This window comes from Neovison vison, chromosome 9, assembly GCF_020171115.1.
Source record: "Neovison vison isolate M4711 chromosome 9, ASM_NN_V1, whole genome shotgun sequence".
NCBI lineage: Eukaryota > Metazoa > Chordata > Mammalia > Carnivora > Mustelidae > Neogale > Neogale vison.
In genome coordinates, this window is record NC_058099.1 from 41,854,351 (window position 1) to 41,877,091 (window position 22,741).

Sequence of the window (22,741 nt, forward strand, 5' to 3'; positions counted from 1 at the left end):
CATTCACTTCCTGCAGGTGCCACTTCAACGGTTTGTACAAACTGCCTCCTTACCTCCAAACCATGCCTTTGGCTCCAGCCTGCTGCCAGTTCCTGTATAATTCACCCTAGATTAAGACATTTCCCCAACCTCTCGCTCTTACTTAATTTAAAATGAAATAATTTTAGGTATTCTTTGAAAAACTGTATCAAAGTTAAATTCTTAACAACATCAGTTTTCCACCAATAGGCTCTGTCCTGGAGAGACCCTGGGCTTACAAACTCAACCCCATGCCTTTGTCTGTAAGTCTTTATCTGTTTGTTGGTCTGTGTTTTCGTATGTACTACTGTGATATTAAATGTAGCGTAACATGTCACTTTCTGTACTGACAGTCACTCAGCTAGACTAGTTCTGGATGTCTAGGGCAAAACTGACTCTCTTCTCTGAACCAAACATATTGCTCACTAGGCACTGAGGAGCCTTTTACTGATGCAGGTCTGAGAGGGTGCCAGATGGACTGGCATTCTAAGTCAAGGCAAGCTCCTTGTGAGTAAGTAGTGAGCATCTTTGTCTCCTATAACCCCAATTATAATGATTAATGAACTGTTGTAAATCCATGTTGCTGTCTTTCTGAAGTTTACAGGTTAACATATTAATGAATTTTCTTAAGAATAATGAATGACCCCAGAATGAATTTAGAATGCCTGATTGTACAGTTCTACAGAATTACTGATCGTTAGGTGAACAATAGTCTAGTCAAGGTGTTTCTGGAGGTCTGGATGTCTTTTTTTTTTTTTAATTTTTATTTATTTGAGAAAAGAGAAAGAGCATATGAATTGGGGAGGGTCAGAGAGACAAGCAGACTACCCACTGAACAGGGAGGTGGATGAGGGACTGTATCCCAGGACCCTGAGATCATGACCTGAGCTGAAGGCAGCGGCTTAACTGACTGAACCACCCAGGCACCCTGGATGTCTTTAACTTAAAGCTCACTGAATGGAGTACTGTACAAAGCCTGCTACTTCTTAGTAAAAAAAAAAAAAAATTCATTAGCTTCATGCTTCACTTAAAATCTTTCCTGTGTTCCTTGCTTTGCTTTATTGACCCACATCTCCACATGGGATGTATAATGCAGCTTCTGTGGGAGTATGCCAGTTATCCCAAGTTGAAACTCTTCACATCCCTTTGATGTTTCAGAGTTTCTCAAAAGCCAGCCCCCAACAAAATAATATAGTATCTTTTATTTACCATCTAAGACAAGTAAGGTAAAACGAAAGCTAGAAAGTCTTCTTCTACATGTAGCAACTATTTTCTCCCTCCCTGTGGCCAGGTTAAATATGTTTCTTGCAATTTTCTTGTCTCAGTTTTCTGTCAAAAGAATACAATATAACCCCTTGGGTTTATTTATCATGAGGAGCCCTTAAGTGACGTATAATGACCAGATGACATGAGTAAATTCATGTCAGTGATGCCATATTCTTTAGACAGAAGGGCATAGTGATTAGATCCAGTATTAAGAGCTGGTAAGCGAGAAAAAGGAATTGGTGATGTGAAATTTCTTTGGGAATAGAGCAAAGAGGTAAAATGATTTCCAGAAAAGAGATTAGAGAGATGTGGTGACCACTGAATTGCACTCTTCACTGGTTGTAAAATTCTAACAGCATTCTCTCAAAACTGCATAGAATTAGGTAACTCCTGTATTCTGATTATAAAGGCTGCCTAAAGTAATATTTTACTGGACCGTAAATCGTTCTGACTACATTTCATGCCTGATAAAATCCTTACATTTATGGTAAAAATGTAAGCCCTTGTTCCATAACTAATCTTTTAAGTTTTCTGAAACAGAGAAGTATGGAATTTTTTCCTAGAAAAATGGCATGGTTAAAAGTATCATATTGCTCTTTGAAAATAGTCTAGCAAAACCAGGGATTTGGGCAAAATTAACCTGGGAATTAGTTTTGAAGTATGTTTTATAACCTAGATATACACCCATACATGCATATGTATGTACATATATATTTTAACAGAATAAAAGTTAGTATGTGTGTGTTTGTATGTCTATTAATTTATCTCAGTCTGGATTTCAAGAGATATAAATACATTAGTTTAATATTCTAATGGAAGCAAATTATAGATACTGTGTAACACTTAAACATAGCATTATTGTCTATGTTTCCTGCCTAAACAAATATATGTTGAAAATTAAATTAAGCTTTTAAAAAAATATTTATTAATTTATTTGAAAGAGAGAGCATGAGCAGGGGGAGGGGCAGATGGAGAGGGAGAGAAAGAATCCCAAGCTGACTTTCTGTGGAGTATGGAACCTAACCTGGGGCTTGATCTCACAAACCTAGTCGTGACCTGAGTGGAAATCAAAAGTCAGATGCTAAGGGATACCAGCCTCTAAGCTGTTCTTTATGGGAAACAGGAAGACATTATATATACAATATGGGCTTTACAGGCAGTTGTATCTGTGTTCAATGTTCAGTGCCATGTCTTCTGAGTTTTGTAATCTTGCTTTAAGTCAATTTTCCTGAGAGAGAAAGATTCTGAGCTGGAAGTGTTTTATTAAAGATTCTGAGCTGGAAGTTTGTTGGGGAGTGTACTTGGATCAATATGGTTGAAGTTGTCCAAGATAGAAAAAAGGGGGCTTGGGCTTTGTACTCCTTTAGTGATGAGTCGTTGGATGTGAGCTGCCTGTGGGAGAGGCAATAATCTGGATGAGTCAGTGCCCTTTGGTAGAAGGAGAAAAATCTCCAGAGAGGAAGTCAGCTCGGAGCCATCAAAAGCCAACACTTGAGACAGCTGTGGAAATGACTCGCTTGTCCTGAAGGGGAATGTGGGTGATGACCTCCACCATCTACTGTGTCTACTTCTTGTGACATTTGGCTCTTCTTGCTTCCTATAATAAGTTTATACCATCTTGGAGCAGCTTCTCCAGGATTCCTTAGTAGGTCACCTTTTTTCAGAAAACTTTCAAAAGGAAGAGTACCCCACTATGGTCCCCACACCATAGCCCCTGCTGGTGCATCTAGTCTCGAGGCCACAACAGCACTAATACTTACTGTCTTCCTATTGCCTTTCTCTTCTACTACTCTTCTAGAATTCTTTCTTCCTCTGCCAGCTCCTCTACTGAGATATTGATATATGTGGTTTACCTTGTGGCTGGCTCAGAATTTCTACTGGTCTGAGGTAATATTATGCAGTATCGTGTACTTATGTATCAAACACTCAGATCATGGTGCTGAACAAGGCCCTACAGACAAATAAGCAAACCTATATTGGGAATTTGCTTCGGTTTTCATAAAAATGAATCATTGCTCTACCTTAGGTAGAAGAGGTTCAGGGTCATAATCAGATTTCCATCAAGTGCATGGTTGCTCTCCCTGAGGCCTAATGCTGAAATTGAGGCTTGGCATTGACCCCTGTTGTTATCAGGTTGGACACCTCATCAACCTTTCCACATGTCGGAGAACAGAAATACACATTGTGTGGACTTTATGAAATAAATGGGTTCCACTGAAAGAACAAGAGTGCATATTCCAAGGCTTAAAAAAGGAATGTGAAAGGGGAACGGGAACCCCTTGGGCAGGGTATCAGAGATAGATTAAAGGTTAGAAAAGAATTAAGAACAGATCTTGGAAATCTTCAAGCTCCATAAGGTGGTAAGTCAGTGACTAATGTAGTCTGCTAAAAAAAAAAAAAAAAAAAAAATCACACACTATATATTTTTGTTCTTGCCTTCTATTCCCTGTTTTGATTTAGTTTCTGAGCTTCTTTTTTAACCTTAGTTTCTTCTTTGATCAAGGCTGGTCAGTTTGCCAAGTTAAAAAAAGAAAGAGAGAGAGAACACAGGCCAACTTAGAATATTTGGATAAATAAATAATTTCAGCGATCATGATTTTCCTCATTTATAAAACTAAAAGTAAAAATACCTGCCTTGCAATTATGAGGTTTAAAAACATGTCTGTAAAGTACTTGTATGTGGTAGGTGCTTGGTCACTGCTTATTAATATTGAAAAAATCCTAAACAGTCACTACTGATTTCTAGTGAGTCTGTTGCAAAGATCTGGCAAAGTAGAAGTATGGCAGGCAGATGAGTCAGGAGAGACCCAGTTCTCATCCTCCCTGAGGGCTCACTTACTGAGATTTTTCAGTGATTGACATTGGATTTTACTTGGTTTTGTTGGTCTTCTTTTTGAAATAAATATAATTCTGTGTTTATTTTGGGGTGTCCTTAATTCTGTCTTTTTATACTTTTAAAAATTTGTTTTCTGTTCAAATGGGAAAAAAAGAGGAAAGGGGTCTACATTGTTTCTTAGGTCTACTAGAGCAATGTGCTTCAAAATGGAATGACTTAAAACAGAAATTTATTCCCTCTCAGTTAAGGAAACTAAAAGTCTAAATTTAAGATGTTGTCAGGGACGTGCTCTATCTGAAGATTCTAAAGGAGAAGCTGTTGCATGCAGTTCCCTTAGTTTCTGATGTTGCTGGCCCAGTGCTCCGTGGCTTGTAAATACCTGACTCCATTCTCTGCCTTTGTTGTCACATGATATTTTCCCTGTATCTGTTTTTTTTTTTAATTAAATTTATTTATTTTCAGCATAACAGTTAAAAAAATGCATGTTTGCTATAAACATTTCAAGCACTGAGAATTCATTAATCATGGTAGGGAAGAAGTTCCCTCTTCAACTTATTACTAAAAGACAACTACTTTAAGTATTTGGTATCTATTCCCCTAGATTTTCTTCTATGTAAAATCAGATATTATATATACATAAATAAATGTATGCATTTAACAATGGCAAAATCATATATACTATTTCACAACTTGCTGTTTTAACTTAACAGTGTTTTATGGGCGTTTTTCTAGGACACATACTGTGTAACCCTGCTTTTTAATAACTTTAATATCCTATAGAACCACAGAGTGGACATTCGGGCTTCTTCTATAGGTTTTCATTACTTATTTATTTGTTTATCTATCTATTTATTTATTTTTAAAGATTTTATTTGTCTGAGAAAGACTGAGAGAGAGCATAAGAGGGGGGAGGGCCAGAGGGAGAAGCAAATTCCCTGAGGAGCAGGGAGCCCAATGTGGGACTCGATTCCAGGATTCTAGGATCATGACTTGAGCCAAAGGTAATAGCTTAACCAACTGAGCCACCCAGGCGTCCCTGTTTTCATTATTTAAAGCAACGCTGTGATGACTACTTGTATACTTCTAGCATAAATTCTAGAAATATAACCGCTGGGTCAGAGGGCATGAAAAAATTTTAATTTTAATGAATAATGCCAAATTGCCCTTCAAAAAGACGGCATTGAATTTCACTCTGCACAGAGGATTATTCCATTCTTGGGGTAAGGTAGAAATTCTACTTTTTTAGGAGTAAGGGTTATAGTCAGTATCTGTCTGCCAGGAAGCCAACTATACTTCACAGAAATTGAGAAATGCTGGTTTTGGAAAAAGGAGACTGTCGGTGAATCAGTTTACCAATGTGCACTGACACCAGTGAATGTAACAGAGGCTTTTGACATACAAAGACTTACAAGTCTTACAGATAAGGGTTTAAACCTTACTCTATTATTTACTAGCTGTGTGATGTTAGGTAAATTGCTCATTATACCTGAGCCTTATAAAATTGGAATAGTAATATGATTTGCCTCATGAGCTTGGTATGAAAGTTAATTGAGAAATGTATGTAATTCACATACGCCTGCATGTAATATGCCTGTATGTCCTATATATGTCAGCCTGATTATACCACACCTGCCCTATAGCAATTATCAGCTATTGTTATGATTATTATTATGCTTTTCCAGAATACGTATCTGAAATCCCAACAGGATGTTTTATTTCAGTGCTTTTTCTCTCACCTCCTCATTCCTCAAAGAGAACAATGACTAGAAAACATTGGTTGGGTAAATACTGCATTATCATAATTACAATTTCCCTGAGAAAAGTGGCTTGCAGTTTGAATATTCAGCATCATAATTACAATTTCCATAAGGAATGTAGAACAGTTATTATAAACAACACAATAATCACTTGGTCCATAAGGGAGAACAGATTATTGGGGGAGCAAAGAGGGAAAAGAAGCAAAAGCCTATGTTCTAATCAGCATTCAAGAAGAGAAATACAGAAACCTGAGAGTAAATTATAATAGCCTCTCAAAATACCCTTGTCTGAATTTATCAAAAACTCTTATCATGATGGCACATTTCCATGGGTTGATTAATTGCTGCTTATATGTTTTCTTCTTATATGCAATTTAGTTTTATCATTTTTATTAAACATCCCCTCTGTACTTTTTCTCATTGTCATTGATAATTGCTTTGCCTCCCAAAATTTTAAAAAGCTAACTATCATGAAGTACAAAAAGCACAAAATATTTTAAAAAAGAAAGTATTTGGGGGAGAAAAAGTTTTATCAGAGTATTTCTCTCTTCACAGTTAAATGTGTCTCCTTTGTCAAGGAAAAATGGGTAAAATTTGTTTTTTTTTTAAATGCTCTTTTTACTGTCGTGTTGCCTTAATTGGCTTTCACTTAAATTTCCTTTTTTTTCTTGTCTTTTTATTTTTTTAGGTGAGATGAGAAAAACAAAATGCAGCTTTCAAGGTTGGTACTTTTCATGATGTTTTAAGATGTCTTGTTAATATGAAACAGTATAAAAGAAGCAGAGCAAAATAAGTCCTTAGCATCTCACAGATAGTGACTAGAGGACATTATGTCTTTGTTTTTTGTACTTATAGATGGAAAAGTACAACAGAGAATGTAACAGAATACAATATAGCAATCAAATATTATCCCTGATTAAATCTTTGTTAAAATTATAAAGTTGGAAATATTCAATATTTTTCTACCTCATCCATCCATTTATCCATTTACCAAGAATCCTTTATCATTATATTACCATTCCATTTTTTTCATGAATACTTATTACTTACATATTGTGCAGAAGTCCTGCCATCCGATTTTTCAATAGCTATACTTCGGTTCACCTTCACCATTTTCTCAATTTCACAGCTTCCAACCCTTGTCACTGTTTCTGGCAATAAACCTTCACCTCTTATCATAGATCTTCAATTTAACTTGCTATATTTGATATAGGAGCAGTATTTCCATACTATTGCTCAGCCCCCAAATAACTGGGGCAAAAAGGAAATCATTAGTGTGATAATAAGGAAGTCTTCTCTTTACATAGAGATGCATTATGTAACGTCCTTCAGTTTTGTGATATACATTAGTATATGTAGGTGATCATTGTATAGTTTAGAAGTGTATCTATATGCAGTAGTCCAAAATACCAGCTATCCTTCCTCAAAATCTAGTGTAATAGTTCTTTTACCTTGTTAGTGATCTAAAGACTCTCTGACCAAGAACAGGTGTGTTACACTAGAAATTCAAAAATAAACAAAGCAGTCCAGATGCACATGAATGGCTCTTCGTAAAACAGCAGTGGTAAATTGAAGCAAACTTCAGGAGAAGCAGAGACTGAAAATTTTCTGCTGAGCAAGTGTTAGTGAATGGAAATTTGATAGTAGAATAATCCTTATAATAAGATGGGTAAATATTGTTTTAACTTGGAGGGCTATTTTATTGTTTCATTTTAATGAACAATTAGTATACTTATTTTACTTTGTAAATTTTTTTTTAAATTTTCAGATACTTACTTTAAAAAGGCCTTCTCAATTATTCCTTTACTATCTTTGATTTCCCATAACTCATTTTTTTAAAAATAAGGTCCTGAGGTCCTCAATAGAAAATTCCGCTATCAGGGGTGCTTTCATAAACTTAACTGTGATAATTGGGAAGGGACTCTAGTGTCTGTCTGCTGATCTAATTTAATTTAACTAACCTAAATTAAAATAGTCTAAATTATCTCTGCCATCAATCTGTTTAATTATAATACTTACTGGGAGACCGTGAGTAGTGGTTGAGAAATTGGGCTCTAGAATCAGATTGCCTGAGTCTGAATCCTGTTTACTCATCTACTATTTGTGTTTTGGGTGAACTTATTAGCAAGTCTAATACTTGATTTCCCTAGTTGCAAAATAAGAGAAAAAAGGATTGCTTGCCTCATAAGGTTATTGGGGAATAAATGAGATGATGTATTTACAAATCACATTGGCGTGTTGTAAGAATGCAGTAAACGATAGTCGCCATTATTACTTTGTTTCGTGACTGTTATCATAAAATGTTATTATAGAGACAGGCAGCATCTTTACTTCTGTGAATTAAGCTTCTTTCATGGACTTGATCTTTCATGTTTCACCATCAGAGATCTATTCATTCTATTGTCGATTTTGTTCCATGTGAAAATATGGATAACCTGGGATTGCCCATCAAACGGTGACGTCTTGTTGTAACCAACTGCATCTACTTTTTCCCCAAATATAAGATTTTGATAAATGTCACCAAAGCAAGGGAAATAAGTAATTTGAAGTGGTTGCTGTGGGGAGAAGAGAAATTTCAGTAGCAAGAAAGGAGTCAATGCTTCTAAAAAGAGGTTTGGTGCCGACTTTGAAATCTTACTCATCCAGAAATGAGTGTTGTCTGTGCCTTTGAGTGCAGAGTCCCTTTATTCATGATGCCGTGAGGACTGACGGACTGAAGAGAGGCTGCACATTAGTGGGAAAGAGAAAATACTGAGGAAAAGTTGGAAATCATTCTTCCACAGTAGTAGAAGTGTTAGGAAATCTGAAGTCACAGTGGAAGAGCAATAGAAGGGATGGAACTACAGCCCCCTCCTCCTGGAGAGCTCCGTAGTGTTGTCTGTAGGTATTGTCCGTATGTATCAAGGTAGATGAGGAAGGTCAGCCTTCCCTCAATTAGACAGCCAGTGACCTCACAGCAGGTCACTAGTATACAGGCTTCATCGAACAGCAGCCTCTTGGTTCTGGAGCTCCTGGTGAGCCCCGAAGCAAGAGATCTGAGAGAAAAGATCCCACCTTGTTCCGTCTCCCTGGGATAGGCAATAGACTCGAGTCCACTAGACTGATGCCTTAAGGGGGAGAAATTTGCCAACTTCACAGACAAGCCCCTGAATTCATTCTGACACATGTTCTGGCAAGCATGTAAACATGTTAACCTTAGACTTTCTTTAGGGAAAGACCCCTTTCTGATCCATTGGAGAAAATGACATTTCCAATTTAGTCTCATAGAAATGCCCCAGGCAATGCAGGGTAGTACTAATTTTTTAAAATATTTTCTTTATTTATTTGACAGAAATCACAAGTAGGCACAGAGAGAGGAAGGGAAGCAGGCTCCCTGCTGAGCAGAGAGCCCAGTGCGGGGCTCGATGCGAGGCTCGATGCGGGGCTCATTGCAGGGCTAGATCCCAGGACCCTGGGATCATGACCCAAGCCGAAGGCAGAGGTTTTAACCCACTGAGCCACCCAGATGCCCCTACTAAAAATTCTTAATCTGGCCTCTGAGCTAGCAAGATTCAAAACCAAATTTATACATAATACACTTGGATGAAGGGAGAGTGTAGCTCTGTACAACGGTTCTCATATGATAGGGTTTGAAGCATTACTGGCTGAAATGAAATTAAGCTCCCTACACTGGATTCCACGGATAAATGGTAAAACTTAATGACCTCCATCTTGTGGATGGAGAGTCGTTAAGGAGAAATAAATAGAAAAAAAATTATTGATGATTTTCAGAATCATCTCCAGGAAACACTTACATATTTGATTGAAGTGCCCCACTTTTGAATCTACTGTGACATCCAGTCTATCCCTAAAATATCCCAAGGACAGTCACTTTTATACCCTGTATGTAGGCTTTTTTGATGGCTTGATTTAGCCCCAATAGGTATACCCATGTCACAGTTGTGAAAAGGAGTCACAGTTATAGATTTTTAGGTCTAAAAATACTTGAACTATTATTCATTTTAGTCTTTTTTTTTTCTTCAGATAATGAAATTCAAGCCCACAAAGGTTAAGCAACTGTTTTAAGTCCTTTAGCTCACTAGTGACAAAATAGAGACTATAATCACATCACTTAATTCCTTCCTTATCATCCCAGACTTCTTAATAAAGAAGATAGAAAGGTCTTCTCTTTGGGGTGGAATCTATTTCTGAAACACTGCATATGATACCATCCTGTTGACTAAAACTGTTATTTATCTCTTCTACTGTTAGGCACTTCTCAAATTATCTTACTTCTTTAACTATATCATGAATTCCATAAGGGTAGAGCCCATGGCTACTATTTCTTTGTATTTTTACCATATTTGTAAGGTCCTAAATAAATATCATGCAGTTTATTTTTATTCTAAACCTTGTCAAGAACACTGAACCCCTACCTGTCTTCCAGCTCACTGAATTCCACTGACATTTGTAGAAGACCCGGGGGTGGGGGGGCATCATATTCCCAAGGGGACCAGAGAACAAACAATATTGTTGGGTTTTGGGTGAATTTCCTTTTGTTCTGTTTTTGCCAACTCTGCTACAGGAATGGAGAAATAATAAATAGATCAAAATCATCTCATTGCCAGTGTGTGTGTGTGTGTGTGTGTGTGTATACATATATATGTATTAGAATGTATGTGTACATACCTGTGTGTGTGTGTATATGTGTGTGTGTGTGTGTGTGTGTATTAGAATATGAGTGGGGGGGGCGATCAAAAAGTATCATTTAAACATTTCATTTAGCTGGGATAACTTGGGTTTAATGATTTGCAACCTAAACCATCCAGAAGTACTAGAGAGGAAAGAGAGGACCAACTGAAAATATGAATGTATGTTTATCTCCTTAGCAAATAGCAAGGAGGGTCCGGAAGCTAAGTATTAAGAATGGACTCAATTTTTTTTTTTTAATACCTATGAAAGGCTACAAGTAAAAAAAAAAACTAATTTCCTTTTTATTACAGATTCTGAATCTAATTTCCTTTTGTCCTTCCTGTGTATTTGAAAATAGGATGTAGCTCTTATTTCCCTGTCAGGGATGTTTAATATTTTCACCTTGGGAGTGTTGTGTTTAGATTTGAGCCCCACAAGTGCAGAAGGCTGTAAATTACCTATTTTGCCCCAATTCTGTATGAGTGTCATTCAAAGAAACGCAGATTCGATGATGGTTATTAATTAAAAAGAAATTCCAGTGTCATTCGGCTCTTTCAAAGATGACTTAGGGTGATCAGATTTATAAATCACAGCAACCATTTTCATAATTCCCTTCCTTGATCCGCACTTTCACAATGCAGTGGTCCGAATCTCATCACCTGTCAAACCATTAAATTCCCCTTAGCACGTGCTCTTGCAGTTTTTGTTTCTTATCTCTCACTCTCCTTTTCCCCCCAACATTTTGTACTATAGTTTCACCTAGTCTTTCTGTCTAAAACCTTCCCTCTGTCCCTCTGTCCCTTGTACTTTTCTGATTTTATCTTGGCATATACTCCAGGTTTTCGATGAGAGAAATTAAGCTAAGGCAACCTAAGGCTTATCATTACTGGCTTGACAGTGCTTTCCAAGTAACTTAACATACCACATAAATAAGCCCAATTACTCAAAAAGACGTTCATTCAGAATTAGCAGACTGCAGAAATGTTAAGCGTATATGAATGTTGACAGATCTTGTCCTAGCTATATAGATTCTGTGTGTGACTGCATAATACATGCACAGTACATGTACATATGTGCACGTGCCCAGCAGTAAAGGTGGGGATGAGTGAAATAGTGCTATTAGGCAGAGACAGCATGCATAGTGAATGCAGCAATGGACTCACTTCTAATTGAATGAAGTGATAAGGCAGGTGATTATTATTAGTATGTTATTATAGTATAGCATTATGTGGTTTTGTAAACTATGAAGCTATATTACCTTGATAAAACTAAAAGGCAAATTTAAATGTATTTTTAAAGAGTCTATCTATCTATCTATCTATCTATCCATCCATCTACTTGAGAAAGGGAGAGAGAGAGAGCATGAGCAAAGGGAGGGACAGAGGGAGAGCAGGAGGGAAAGCAGGTTCTCCACTGAGCAGGGAGCTCAGGACCTGGGGTCCCCCAGGATGCTGGGGTCGCAACCTGAGCTGAAGGCAGACCCTTAACCAACTGAGCCACCCAGGTGGCTCTAAATGTATTTTTTTTATAAACATATAATATATTTTTATCCCCAGGGGTACAGGTCTGTGAATCGCCAGGTTTACACACTTCACAGCACTCACCATAGCACATACCCTTCCCAATGTCCATAACCCCACCCCCTTTTCTCAACCCCCCTCCCCCCTCCAAATGTATTTTTAAACATAATTTGTAATTTATTCTAGCTTTAAATCCTGGCCTTGACACTTACTTGGGGAAATCATTTCCTCCTTTTTCTTTTTTTTTTTTTTAAGATTTTACTATTTATTAACAGAGAGAGAGAGAGAGCGAGAGAGGGAACATAAGCAGGGGGCGTAGGAGAGGGAGAAGCAGGCTTCCCACCAAGCAGGGAGTCCAATGCAGGGCTCAATCTCAGGACCCTGGGATCATGACCTGAGCCCAAGGCAGATGCTTAACAACTGAGCCACCCAGGCGCCCCTCATTTCCTCTTTTATTGTTGTTTTTTTCTGATTTGTTTGCTTAAATACTGGGCTTCATTTTAATTCTTCTCATAAAGAAGTTAATTCAGGTAAATGATCCCAGTTTAATATCTGATGAGTGAGTCCTCCAGTGTTCATATTATTTCCCTCTGAAGAGGCTGAGAAACTTGTTTGCTGTTTTCAAATATGAAAAGAAATCCGATGTGGGAAGAGAGATATGATCAAGCCTATGGTTCCAAGTGATAATATAAGAAACCAGAAGACTCAAAGAAACATATCCAGCTCAATGTAAGGAGGAGGAACATTATTGTATAACATGGCTGTCCTGGAGCACAGTTAGCTTGTGAGTTCCTCCATAGCAGTCTTTTCTTTTTTTTAAGATCTGTTTATTTATTTGAGAAAGTGAGAGAGAACAAGTTGGGGGAGGGGCAGAGGGAGAAGGAGAGAGAAAATCTTCAGTAGACTCCCCACTGAGCACAGACCCTGGCTCATGGCTTCATCTTACAACCCTGAGATTGTGACCTGGGTCAAAACCAAGAGTCTGCTGCTCAACCAACTGAGCTATCTTGGTGCCCCTACGGTAGTTTTCCAAACATAGCCTGACCATCATATAACAGGGGTTAAATACAGAGGAAACACTAGCACTGAGAGGTCAACCAGTTTATGTTTCAGGTTCTTCTTCCTAATAAACTGAATGATGCTATGCCTGGCTTCTACTCCAGAAATGCAAAGACCACAGGGGAAGCAGGCTGTAGTGGGTAGGGTAGCTGCAGAGATTACAAGAGAAAACAACAGGTTTTCACTGCTTTAAGCAGTAAGAAAAATGTAAAGAATTACAACAACTAGAGCCAAATTTGACCCCAGATTTAACATTGTGAAAAGATCAGAGACCCCATAAACAGTACGGGGCAAATTTCCAGCACCTCATTTGAAAGCAGCACAGCTCTAGTGGGAAAAGTCTGATTCAGGACTTGAATTTTACTATGGACCACATGCTTTCCCAGGCACACAGACCTCCGCCTAGGGACACCTTTCCACTTCCTCCTCTCTCCCTGCCTCCTAGGTCTCTGGACTAGCCTCAAACTAGGTATAGCTCCTATAGAAAGAAGAGGATGGGAAAAGCAAAAAGGATTCATGGCAGGTGGAGCTTTATACCCCCTAGCCCTTGTTCTTAATCTTTCTTTACTCTAAACCCCCAAGTAGATGGAGAAACTTCCTATGGCCTCCTTTACTCCCTCCCTTCCCCAGCTTGGCTTTCTTCTAAGCCCTGACAACTCCCCTTTTTCTCCCCACCTCCTACCTCTGTAATGACCTTTTACCCAGGTCTTTTGGAGCTCCTTTTTAGGACAAAAGTATGGCCCCAGGATCTTCTGTCACAGGGTGTTGTAGATTTGCTTTCTGGTAATGACTGTTTATGTATTACAGTGACTGTCTCTGCAGCCCAGATCCAGCTCTTAGCTTTTAGCCATATTTCAGTTGGCCGCCCAATACCTGGGCAATTAATTGCAGTTAATTAGTTCCAGTTAACTTTTCACATGCTGATCCAAGTGACATATCCATGTTCTGGTCCTGGTCTTCCCTACCAAACTCCCTTTTGTTCCAGCCAAACCAAACTCTTCAGGTCTTCTCTCCTAAGAATGTCCTTCTGTCTTAATTCCTCTCTGGCACACACTGACAGTGGATTCAAATATCTCTTCCTCCTCTGTGCTATCTTCTTATACTCCCCTATTCATGCCTAAACAAAAATCCCTGTATTTCCAGGACATTTGGCTATTACTTCTATCATAACATCTACCGTGTTGTGTTTTCACTGATGTCTTTATGAGTTTATCTTCCCTACTTGTTTTCTCAAAAGCACACTATTCTTTTTGGTATTCATGGTACCTAGCATCTTGTGTGATTCACAGCAAGAATCAATGTTGTCTGAATGAATAAAATAAATAAGTAAATGAATGAGAATATATACTGTAGCGGGAGCTTTTTTAAACAACTGATCTAAAGGATTAGTCATTAACCAGAGAAAGCTTCAGTAGGCATCTTGCACATCTGGACAATTGTAATGCAAAATATTTACTTAGAAGGCAAAGACATACTCTCTTTTCCTGTGAAAGTATAAAAGAATTTTTGTTTCAAGCAAAATTACATTGAAAAAAAAATAACTGTCTACAGTACAAGAGACTAAGTTTCTATCTTCAGGGACATTCTCTTGTCTTTTTATATTACAAGAGTGAACGAGATTTAAACCGAGCAGCCAGTGTGATAATGTTGCCAGACAGCTAATAAAGAGGAAGATTAGAGAGTTGTATAAAATGGCAGGTGCCCCGGCAGAGTCTACATCCTAGGCATTAAACACAGAACAAAGTGAGGCTGTTTTCTGAGGACCACCAAAAGTGCTTGGTGTCAGCTTCAGCCGCATGGTGCCATTCTGACTGTGGTGCTCATCTTACTGAAAACAACACAGAAAAAAGCAAGCAAGCAGCCTCGGATGGTACTTGGAACACAGAGAGAGCATCTGAAACAAAACCAGACTCTCACAAAAGACAATGAAGAATTTCTAGTCGGACACTTACAGAAGACCATCCTTCGCTTTCACAGAATAGATCCTAACATCTAATCATGTAAAGCATCTCAAGGAGTCATCTTCAGAGGGAGTCCGCATTTTACAGCTCACTTTGTATTCCGGTCTCTCACGGAGCTTAGAATCACCACCATTTTAAGATAGAAATGAATCGGGTGTTTTTTCTTCTGGTGACTCATGTGACTACCAGGGATCATAGCCATTTTTATCTAAAGAGCAAATACAGAAAATGCTTCACATTTTTGTACCTATCAAATATAATTACAAAGATTATTTTCTCTTTTGAGCTTTCTTTGCCAAAAAGGCAGCCATCTTCTCTTTGGAGATAAAGGCAATGTGGGGAAGAGAGTATGAAAATGGGCTGGAAGAGAAGCACAGAGCAGAGAGACAGACCGAGGTTACGCAATAGAGAAGGGTCTAGGTTTGGAAAGGAAGAAGGGGGAGAACCATTTCTAGCCTTACCAAGTGCTAAATATTGTGTGCTAAGTGCTTCACAGAGAATATATTATTGCAACTATTTGTCTAATGTAAATAACTCAAAGTTAACAAAAATACTATTGTATATAGTATAAAACATTGTAGATCAGATTGCTTTTATATATAAGGTATTAATAGCTGCAGAAGGGCTTACTGGTTTACACCAAAAATCTCAAACAGCGTAGCATAAGATCTTTCAGGTCTTAGGCTTGTGAGACAAATGCAGGAGTCCAATTTATTTGTGAGAAAGGAGGCTGAGCTTACAAGGGTATGAAACTCCCTAGCCTTCAATCCATAAAAAAAAAAAAAAAAAAAAAAGGCCTCATATAGTTACATAACATGCTAATTATCACACAACAAGAATTTAAATGTGTCAGTCTGCTCAAATCCACACAAACATAACTATCAACCTCAAAGACACCTAATGAACGTAGAACAGAAGTCTCAGAAATTTATCATGAAGACAGTAGTAGGGTTTTGTTTTGTTTTGTTTTAAATGTACAGTTTGTCTAAAATAAAGGATTTTCTTTCAGGTGAAGATGTCCAACTCGTTTGTCTAGCTAGTTAATGTGAGCGAATGGATTGATTGGTGGGGATGATTCATTTGTGAACCTATCAAAGTTCCAATAATGACAAAGTCCCTTTTATAGCTGGTGGTACGGAGTTTTTTCATATTTTTAAAGAAATCCAAACCTCTGTCAGTTAGCATGACTATTCCCTAAAGGCTTGTTACCGGGAGCCAAAGATAAGATACGGCCTGGATTGGTTCAGAGGGAATTACATCCCAGCAGAGGGGTTGTCCGATATCTGGTAGACAGCTGCCGATTCATCCCAGTTTCTGGTTTTCTCACGTACTATTCCTCCTCTCCATTTTCTCATCCTTGCTTTAGTTCTCCTTCCCAATAGGACTGTTGTTGTAGGTCATGGTTATTTCATTACTCACTTACTTGAGAGTCAGCTGGGCGTAGGCTCTGGGGATGAACGATCTGGTTTTGAAGCCCAGTTTGCCATTTGCTGTGTATTCAATCTTTGGACAAGATCACCAGCCTTGAATTTTCTTGACCATAAGATAGGGAGGCAGCCTAAGAGTTCATGAATATTAAATAGGAAGACCTGTTTATCATGCTTGATGTGTAGTAGATACTCAATTGCTGTTGTTACTACAGTTACAGGATCATGCTGGGTTGGGGAAGAGATATGAAAGTGGTTTCCGAACTTGTAGACATTCTCTACACTTTGTATGTATAAGCAGTTCCCTTGAGTTCTGACTTAGAAAATAAAAATGCAACAGACATCTCTTTTGCTCAGATGCTGGGAGAATTAGAACCAAATTAATACTGTCAGATTTTAAAAGTTTTCAAAACACTGTTTTAATTGATTTTCGTTGCTAGAAGAATTAGAGTCCAATGCAAAGCTGAGTGACTTTTCTTGCCAGCTTAGCTCTTCTGTTACTCAATCTCTGTTCTTGCTTTACCTATAATTGTACAATGTTCATTTGCATATGACTTCTATATTCTCTCAAATCCTTTTGAAACAAAACAGTGAAACCCTTACTCAAGCCTCCAGGAATTATGGTGTTACCATTACATTCCTCTCCCCTTCCCTCCTCTTCCCTTTGTTTCCCTTCCTTACCCTTCCCTTCTGCCTCTCCCATCCCCTTTCCCTCTCTCTGCCTTTCAACACTCCCTCCCTTCCCCTTATCTCCCTCCTCCCTCTACCCCTGTCTCAGGGGAATGATCCATTTCCTTTGGTGTATACCAGCCGTCTGTGGGGCCTTTCTAAAGTTGCATATTCCCATGTCCAACTCTAGAGATTCTGAGTCTATAAGATCAGAGTGGAGCCAGGGATCTGCATCTTTTTAGTAATTACTATTCATCCAGGACATTCAGATTTAGGTAATATTGTACTACTCTTTAATAAGCAGGTAGAAAAGAGATGGGAATGAGTCTGGCTTCTAAAACAAGCCGTCACTATCTGTGGGACCTTAAAAAATCGCGCAATTTGTCTATGATTCAGTTTCTTCATCTTTAAAAGATACAGAATGATAAATATCTGTCTACCTAACTCATAAAGTTGCTATAAAAATAAATGAAATAATATCTATAACAGGAAGAAAAAAAATCTATTAAGTCATTAAATGACTATCTAGTTTCACAGTCTAGGAATGGCATAATCTGACTTTTTACAGGCAAATAGCTATTTTGGTTTGAAAATCAAGGCCCTATAGATGTGACCTGACCATTCTAGATTGAATAGATATAAGGGATCTTGAATGGTGTAATTAACCCTGAGTCATGACCCATTAGGTTGGTAGTGGCTCCAGCATTTTTGAAACAGAGTAGAATAGAATGGGATAGGATAGGATAGGACAAGTTAAAAACTGTCACAGCACATTGCCCACAGGAGAAGTTTAAAGTACCATGTCTCATATTTAAATGTAGTTGGTTTTGTGCTATTCTGTATCCTTCCCCCTGCCGAGCTTATCCCTGTATATTCTGACTTGTGTTTAGAGATCATACTTAGGAATGAAAGAAGTGAGGTTGTGGCCTGTGTCAGAGACACAGCACGGCAGCATGAAAATGGTGTGCATGGGTGAGATTGTGTGAGGGAATCCAGAATATGGAAGAGAATTGCCCTCAAGAGTCTTTTTTTTTTTTTAAGATTTTTATTTATTTATTTGACAGACAGAAATCACAAGTAGGCAGAGAGGCAGGCAGAGAGAGAGAGAGAAGAGGAAGCAGGCTCCCTGCGGAGCAGAGAGCCCGATGCAGGGCTGGATCCCAGGACCCTGGGCTCATGACCTGAGCCGAAGGCAGAGGGTTTAACCCACTGAGCCACCCAGGCGCCCCTGCGCTCAAGAGTCTTATGGAAGGTCATGTAGAAAGGAGTTCTGGAACAGTTTTACTTGGAAATAAGTAAATAAAATATCCTAGAAATCTGGGGATGTTGGGCAGTCAGCCTTGTGGAAGGATTCTACTTTGCTGGAGCTACCCATTCTTTGGGGTACAACCCAGTCCCCTTTTCCCCAACTACCTCTACTGAAACCAATGTCTAGGGCTGTAATAAAAGGTAGATTCTTTCTCTGGCTGCCAGGTTAAAGGAATTATGCTCTAACATCTGAAAGTGAGCTCTGTAATTTAATTTTTCCCATTAAAACAAAAACAAAGCAACAAAACCCCATTGTTCTACTTAGTAGCTAGGTACAGTTCAAGTAGTAAATTGTGTGCACTACTTAGTGTTTACAGTAATGACCACCATTTTATACGTGCATATGATATGGTAACATATCATAGGTTACAACTAGAATCTCTGATCTTGGGGCGCCTGGGTGGCTCCGTGGGTTAAGCCGCTGTCTTCGGCTCGGGTTATGATCTCAGGGTCTTGGGATTGAGACCCGCATTGGGCTCTCTGCTCTGCAGGGAGCCTGCTTCCTCCTCTCTCTCTGCCTGCCTCTCTGCCTACTTGTGATCTCTCTCTGTCAAAAAAAAAAAAAAAAAAAAAAAAAAAAAAACCACAAAACAAAACTTAGAATTTCTGATCTTCTAGAATCCTACGAGAAAAGTTTTAGTGTATATGCTTAATAGATGATCTTATTTAAGTTCAGAGAGATTAAATAATTAACCTCAATTCACATGAGTAGGAAACTATAGAGGCAGGCCTAGACCTAGGCCTCTACAATCAGACACTTGCCCTGCATCTCACTGCCTCAGTGCCTAGAGAGAACTAGGGCTTGTGGACTAGTTTTGGAAGGTCAGCACCATACAGAGCACTGGTTCTGAGAGGAAGGTGTGCCTGCAAAGTCAAGCAGGTAGGCAAAGTGAAAGTGTTGGGCATTACTCTGTCAGTTTGTGCTGGGAAGTCTCAGTGTCTCAGCGTCTCCATTTTATAACTATATGCGCTATGTATGCATTGGTTCATTTTCCTCTGTGGATTCTTTTTGAGGAAAAAAGCAACTGCTCATTCTTTGGCCTTTAAAGTGTTAATTTTGTGTCATGCTCATAAATCTGTTTGCCTCCTATCATCTAAATGCTAGTGACTAGGATGAAAAAGGCATCATGCTAAAAAATATATTTCTGGTTATACAGGGAATATAGTTAGAACAGAGATTATTCCATATATTTTTTGTAATTGCAGAGCTGGGGTAGGGCAGGTGTGTACATATCTGAGAGGTGGAGTTTACTCTGGGATTAATGTTTTCTTTTTACTTGTTTGCATTTTGCAGTTAAGAAGGTTGATGTTAATTTGATCCAGAAATTTTACTATGTGGAAAAAGGCATCCCTTGGAGGGAATATAGTATCCTCTGGACAATTTATCCCCCAAGTCTATTTGCTGTACATGTCCTGTGGGGGTTGAGGTAAAAGAATGAGGCAGCTGTAATGGGCTGTCAGAACCCTGGAATCTGGGGCTTTTGCTCCCCAGTTCTCCCTGACATTGCATGGCAGAGAGCCGTTTGCTCACTTGCCCTCCTCAACTAGGAGCCATGTAGGATGTGTCCTCCTTGCAGTCGATGCTTTTGGAAGCAGAGTTTTGGGTTAGGTGGAGGAAATAGGCAACATAATTGCGGACTTCCAAGGGCATCTAGCACATGAAAATTTGCATTCTGTGATTCTCCTCACTCTCCCTGGTGTCTCTGAACAATCTGGAATTAGCAAGCTTGACAACAGCTAATGAGAATGAACACCCTCACACAGATTCCCCTTTTGCAGCAATTGGACTGGATTGAACCTTTACAAGACAGGCAAATCAGCCCAAATAACCCCTTTCTCGAATGAATAAAAAGATGTCCTCACCTCACTCGGTCATGTGCTAAGAAGGGGGTCGGCAAAGAAGCTGAGCTGTAGTAATAGACAATAGTAGCTAAGACCTCCTGAGCATTTACTGTGATGCAGTAGTGGCTAGTACAATGAATAGTAAAGACTATGAGATGCATAGTCTTCACATCAGCCCTATAACCTGGGTACCGCCATCACCTTCATCCCCAGCTTCCCCATTCTATACACGAGGAGACTGAAGCACAGAGTGGTTACATTTTCTTCGTTTGGCCCACATACCTGCTCCTGGGGCTACAGGCCCAACTCCTCCCTGAATCTCTCTCCCCGTTAGAGTAAGAACAGCAAAGCGCACCTTGGAATTTTGAGCTTCCTTGCCACAGGCTGTCATCCTGAAATCGGTCAAAAATTTCATTGCATTTGGGGCGCAGTACCTGGTGAGCCATTCTTTCCATTTATGACTGATGAGTTGAAAAATAATGAGTTAGAGTCTGCTACAAACAAGGCACCCTTATGCTTGACAGGAAATACTGCCTAGTGGCTAAGGTGAACCCCGGAGCAGGTCTTCTGGATTCAAATCCAATTCCTGGTTGTGACCCTGGAGAAGTAACTTCACGGCCCTCAGTTTTTACAGATAATCATATCTTCCTCATAGGGTTGGTACAGGGATTAAATGAGTTAATTAATGCAAATCAATTAAAATAGTGCCTGGACCAAAGTAAGAGCTTGGTAACTTTTTTTTGTTTCAGTGACTATTACCCTGTTTTCCAAGCAAAAACAGGGAAAATGGTTTTGAGAGTTTGTTTTAATAGTCTAGATGAGGAGAGAAATATATTATTTTGAATCCATCCTTTTCATGAAATTATTTGAGATTTTAAAACATTAATAAAAATACCTACAAATTTTAAAGCCTTAAATTAAGTTACCCTTTTGTGTCCAGGGAATGCAAATAGATTTTTTGAATTTCTTAATGTGCTTAATTAATTTATTTAATTGATATTACTCCTATGAATCAATTCCTTCCTAGGTTCTGGGAACTGTGAATGAAAACTCTTGCACAAAATTTGTAGCATCCTTGCCCCATGAGAGTTCCCCACTCTTCGAACTCATTGTCTTTTTGAAAACATTAACATGAAATTATAATTAACACTGAACCTGTCTATAAGTGATGCTGTATAATGCAAGAAAAATGATACCTCATTATTGTTTGAAGTATTGCTTACTACATTTCTGCAGTTCATTTGCTCAGTAAAAAAAAAAAAAAGTCCTCCAAAGTGAAAATGTTGCTATATGATTACCTGAATCCCAATTCTTGCTCATATTAAATGGATATAATTGTTTGCAGTCAAAGAGCAGCAGGGAGGGGCAGAGGAAGAGGGAGAGAGAGAATCTCAGGCAGATGCCACACCAAGTGGAGAGCCTTGGGGTTTGATCTCATAACCCTGAGATCGTGACCTGAGCTGAAATCAAGAGTTGGTTGTTCGTGCCACCCAGCCACCAGGAGATGTTTCCCTTTTAAAACACAGCAAATTTAAAGTTCTCTTTTGCTGTGAATATTTGCCATATGAGTAAATAAACATGTCTATGATAAGTGTTATATACAGTGTTTCTATTGCTGAATATTTCCTTGACTTCTAAATTAATTGCAACTTACACTGTATAATGAAATTATTTCCTTGAAAAGACCAAGGAGTGGCTGGCCCTCAAGTAAAATAATTTTTGTTTGCTTGTGTTCTTTCTGTCGCTGAAGGACTTCTAGAGGCTTACACAACAAAAGACTCTGTTTTCTAGTCGTTCCCATTTTACAGATGGTTGATTTAAAACCTGAAGCATAAGTACGCTCAACTGACTTGGCAAGCTTGAAAGAGCCAGACATTAGAAGATTTAAAGTTACTTCATCTGTTTCAACTACTGTAATCCCGAGTATTCACCAAGATCTCTGCTTCTGGAATAGATGACAACAAATCATATATTCTGTTCCAGAATTAATTAGTGCCATATTCATTGAGAGAAATTGATTGCATAGGAGCCCAGATATTTTTATTTAGGGAGTTATATACAACTTGATTTCAAGTTAGTGTATAGCACATTCAAAATTCTTAGAGCACTGGAGGTTTTTACCTCCCCTTCCATATTTTTTGTTATAGGACATAATGTCATCACTTAGTGAATGAAATAAACCTAACCAGTATTCCTCCAGAGGTTACAAATAGTATCTAATAGTAAGAGCTGCTAGGAGAAAGATTTCAGCTCAATACAAGGATGAACTTTCTAATAATTCAAGTGGTCTCTAAATAATTCTAACATCAGATATGGCCCGGATTTGGGGGAAATTTTTTTTTCACATACCACCAAAAGATGGTGACTTCAGATTTGTTCAGGGAAATTCTAGATACTTTTTTTTTTT

General features: G+C 38.5%; 1 protein-coding gene across 2 annotated transcripts in view; it reads left to right on the forward strand.

Moving 5' to 3' along the window:
* LINGO2 (leucine rich repeat and Ig domain containing 2) overlaps positions 1–22,741 on the forward strand; it is a 1,191,160-nt gene that overhangs the window by 781,420 nt on the left and 386,999 nt on the right. The window contains exon 5 of one of the 2 annotated variants that reach the window (XM_044265545.1): positions 6,566–6,598. The exons of the other annotated variant lie outside the window; for it this stretch is intronic. The gene's annotated coding sequence lies outside the window, so the exon portion shown is untranslated. The remainder of the gene's footprint in view (positions 1–6,565; positions 6,599–22,741) is intronic. 2 annotated transcript variants of the gene reach the window in all.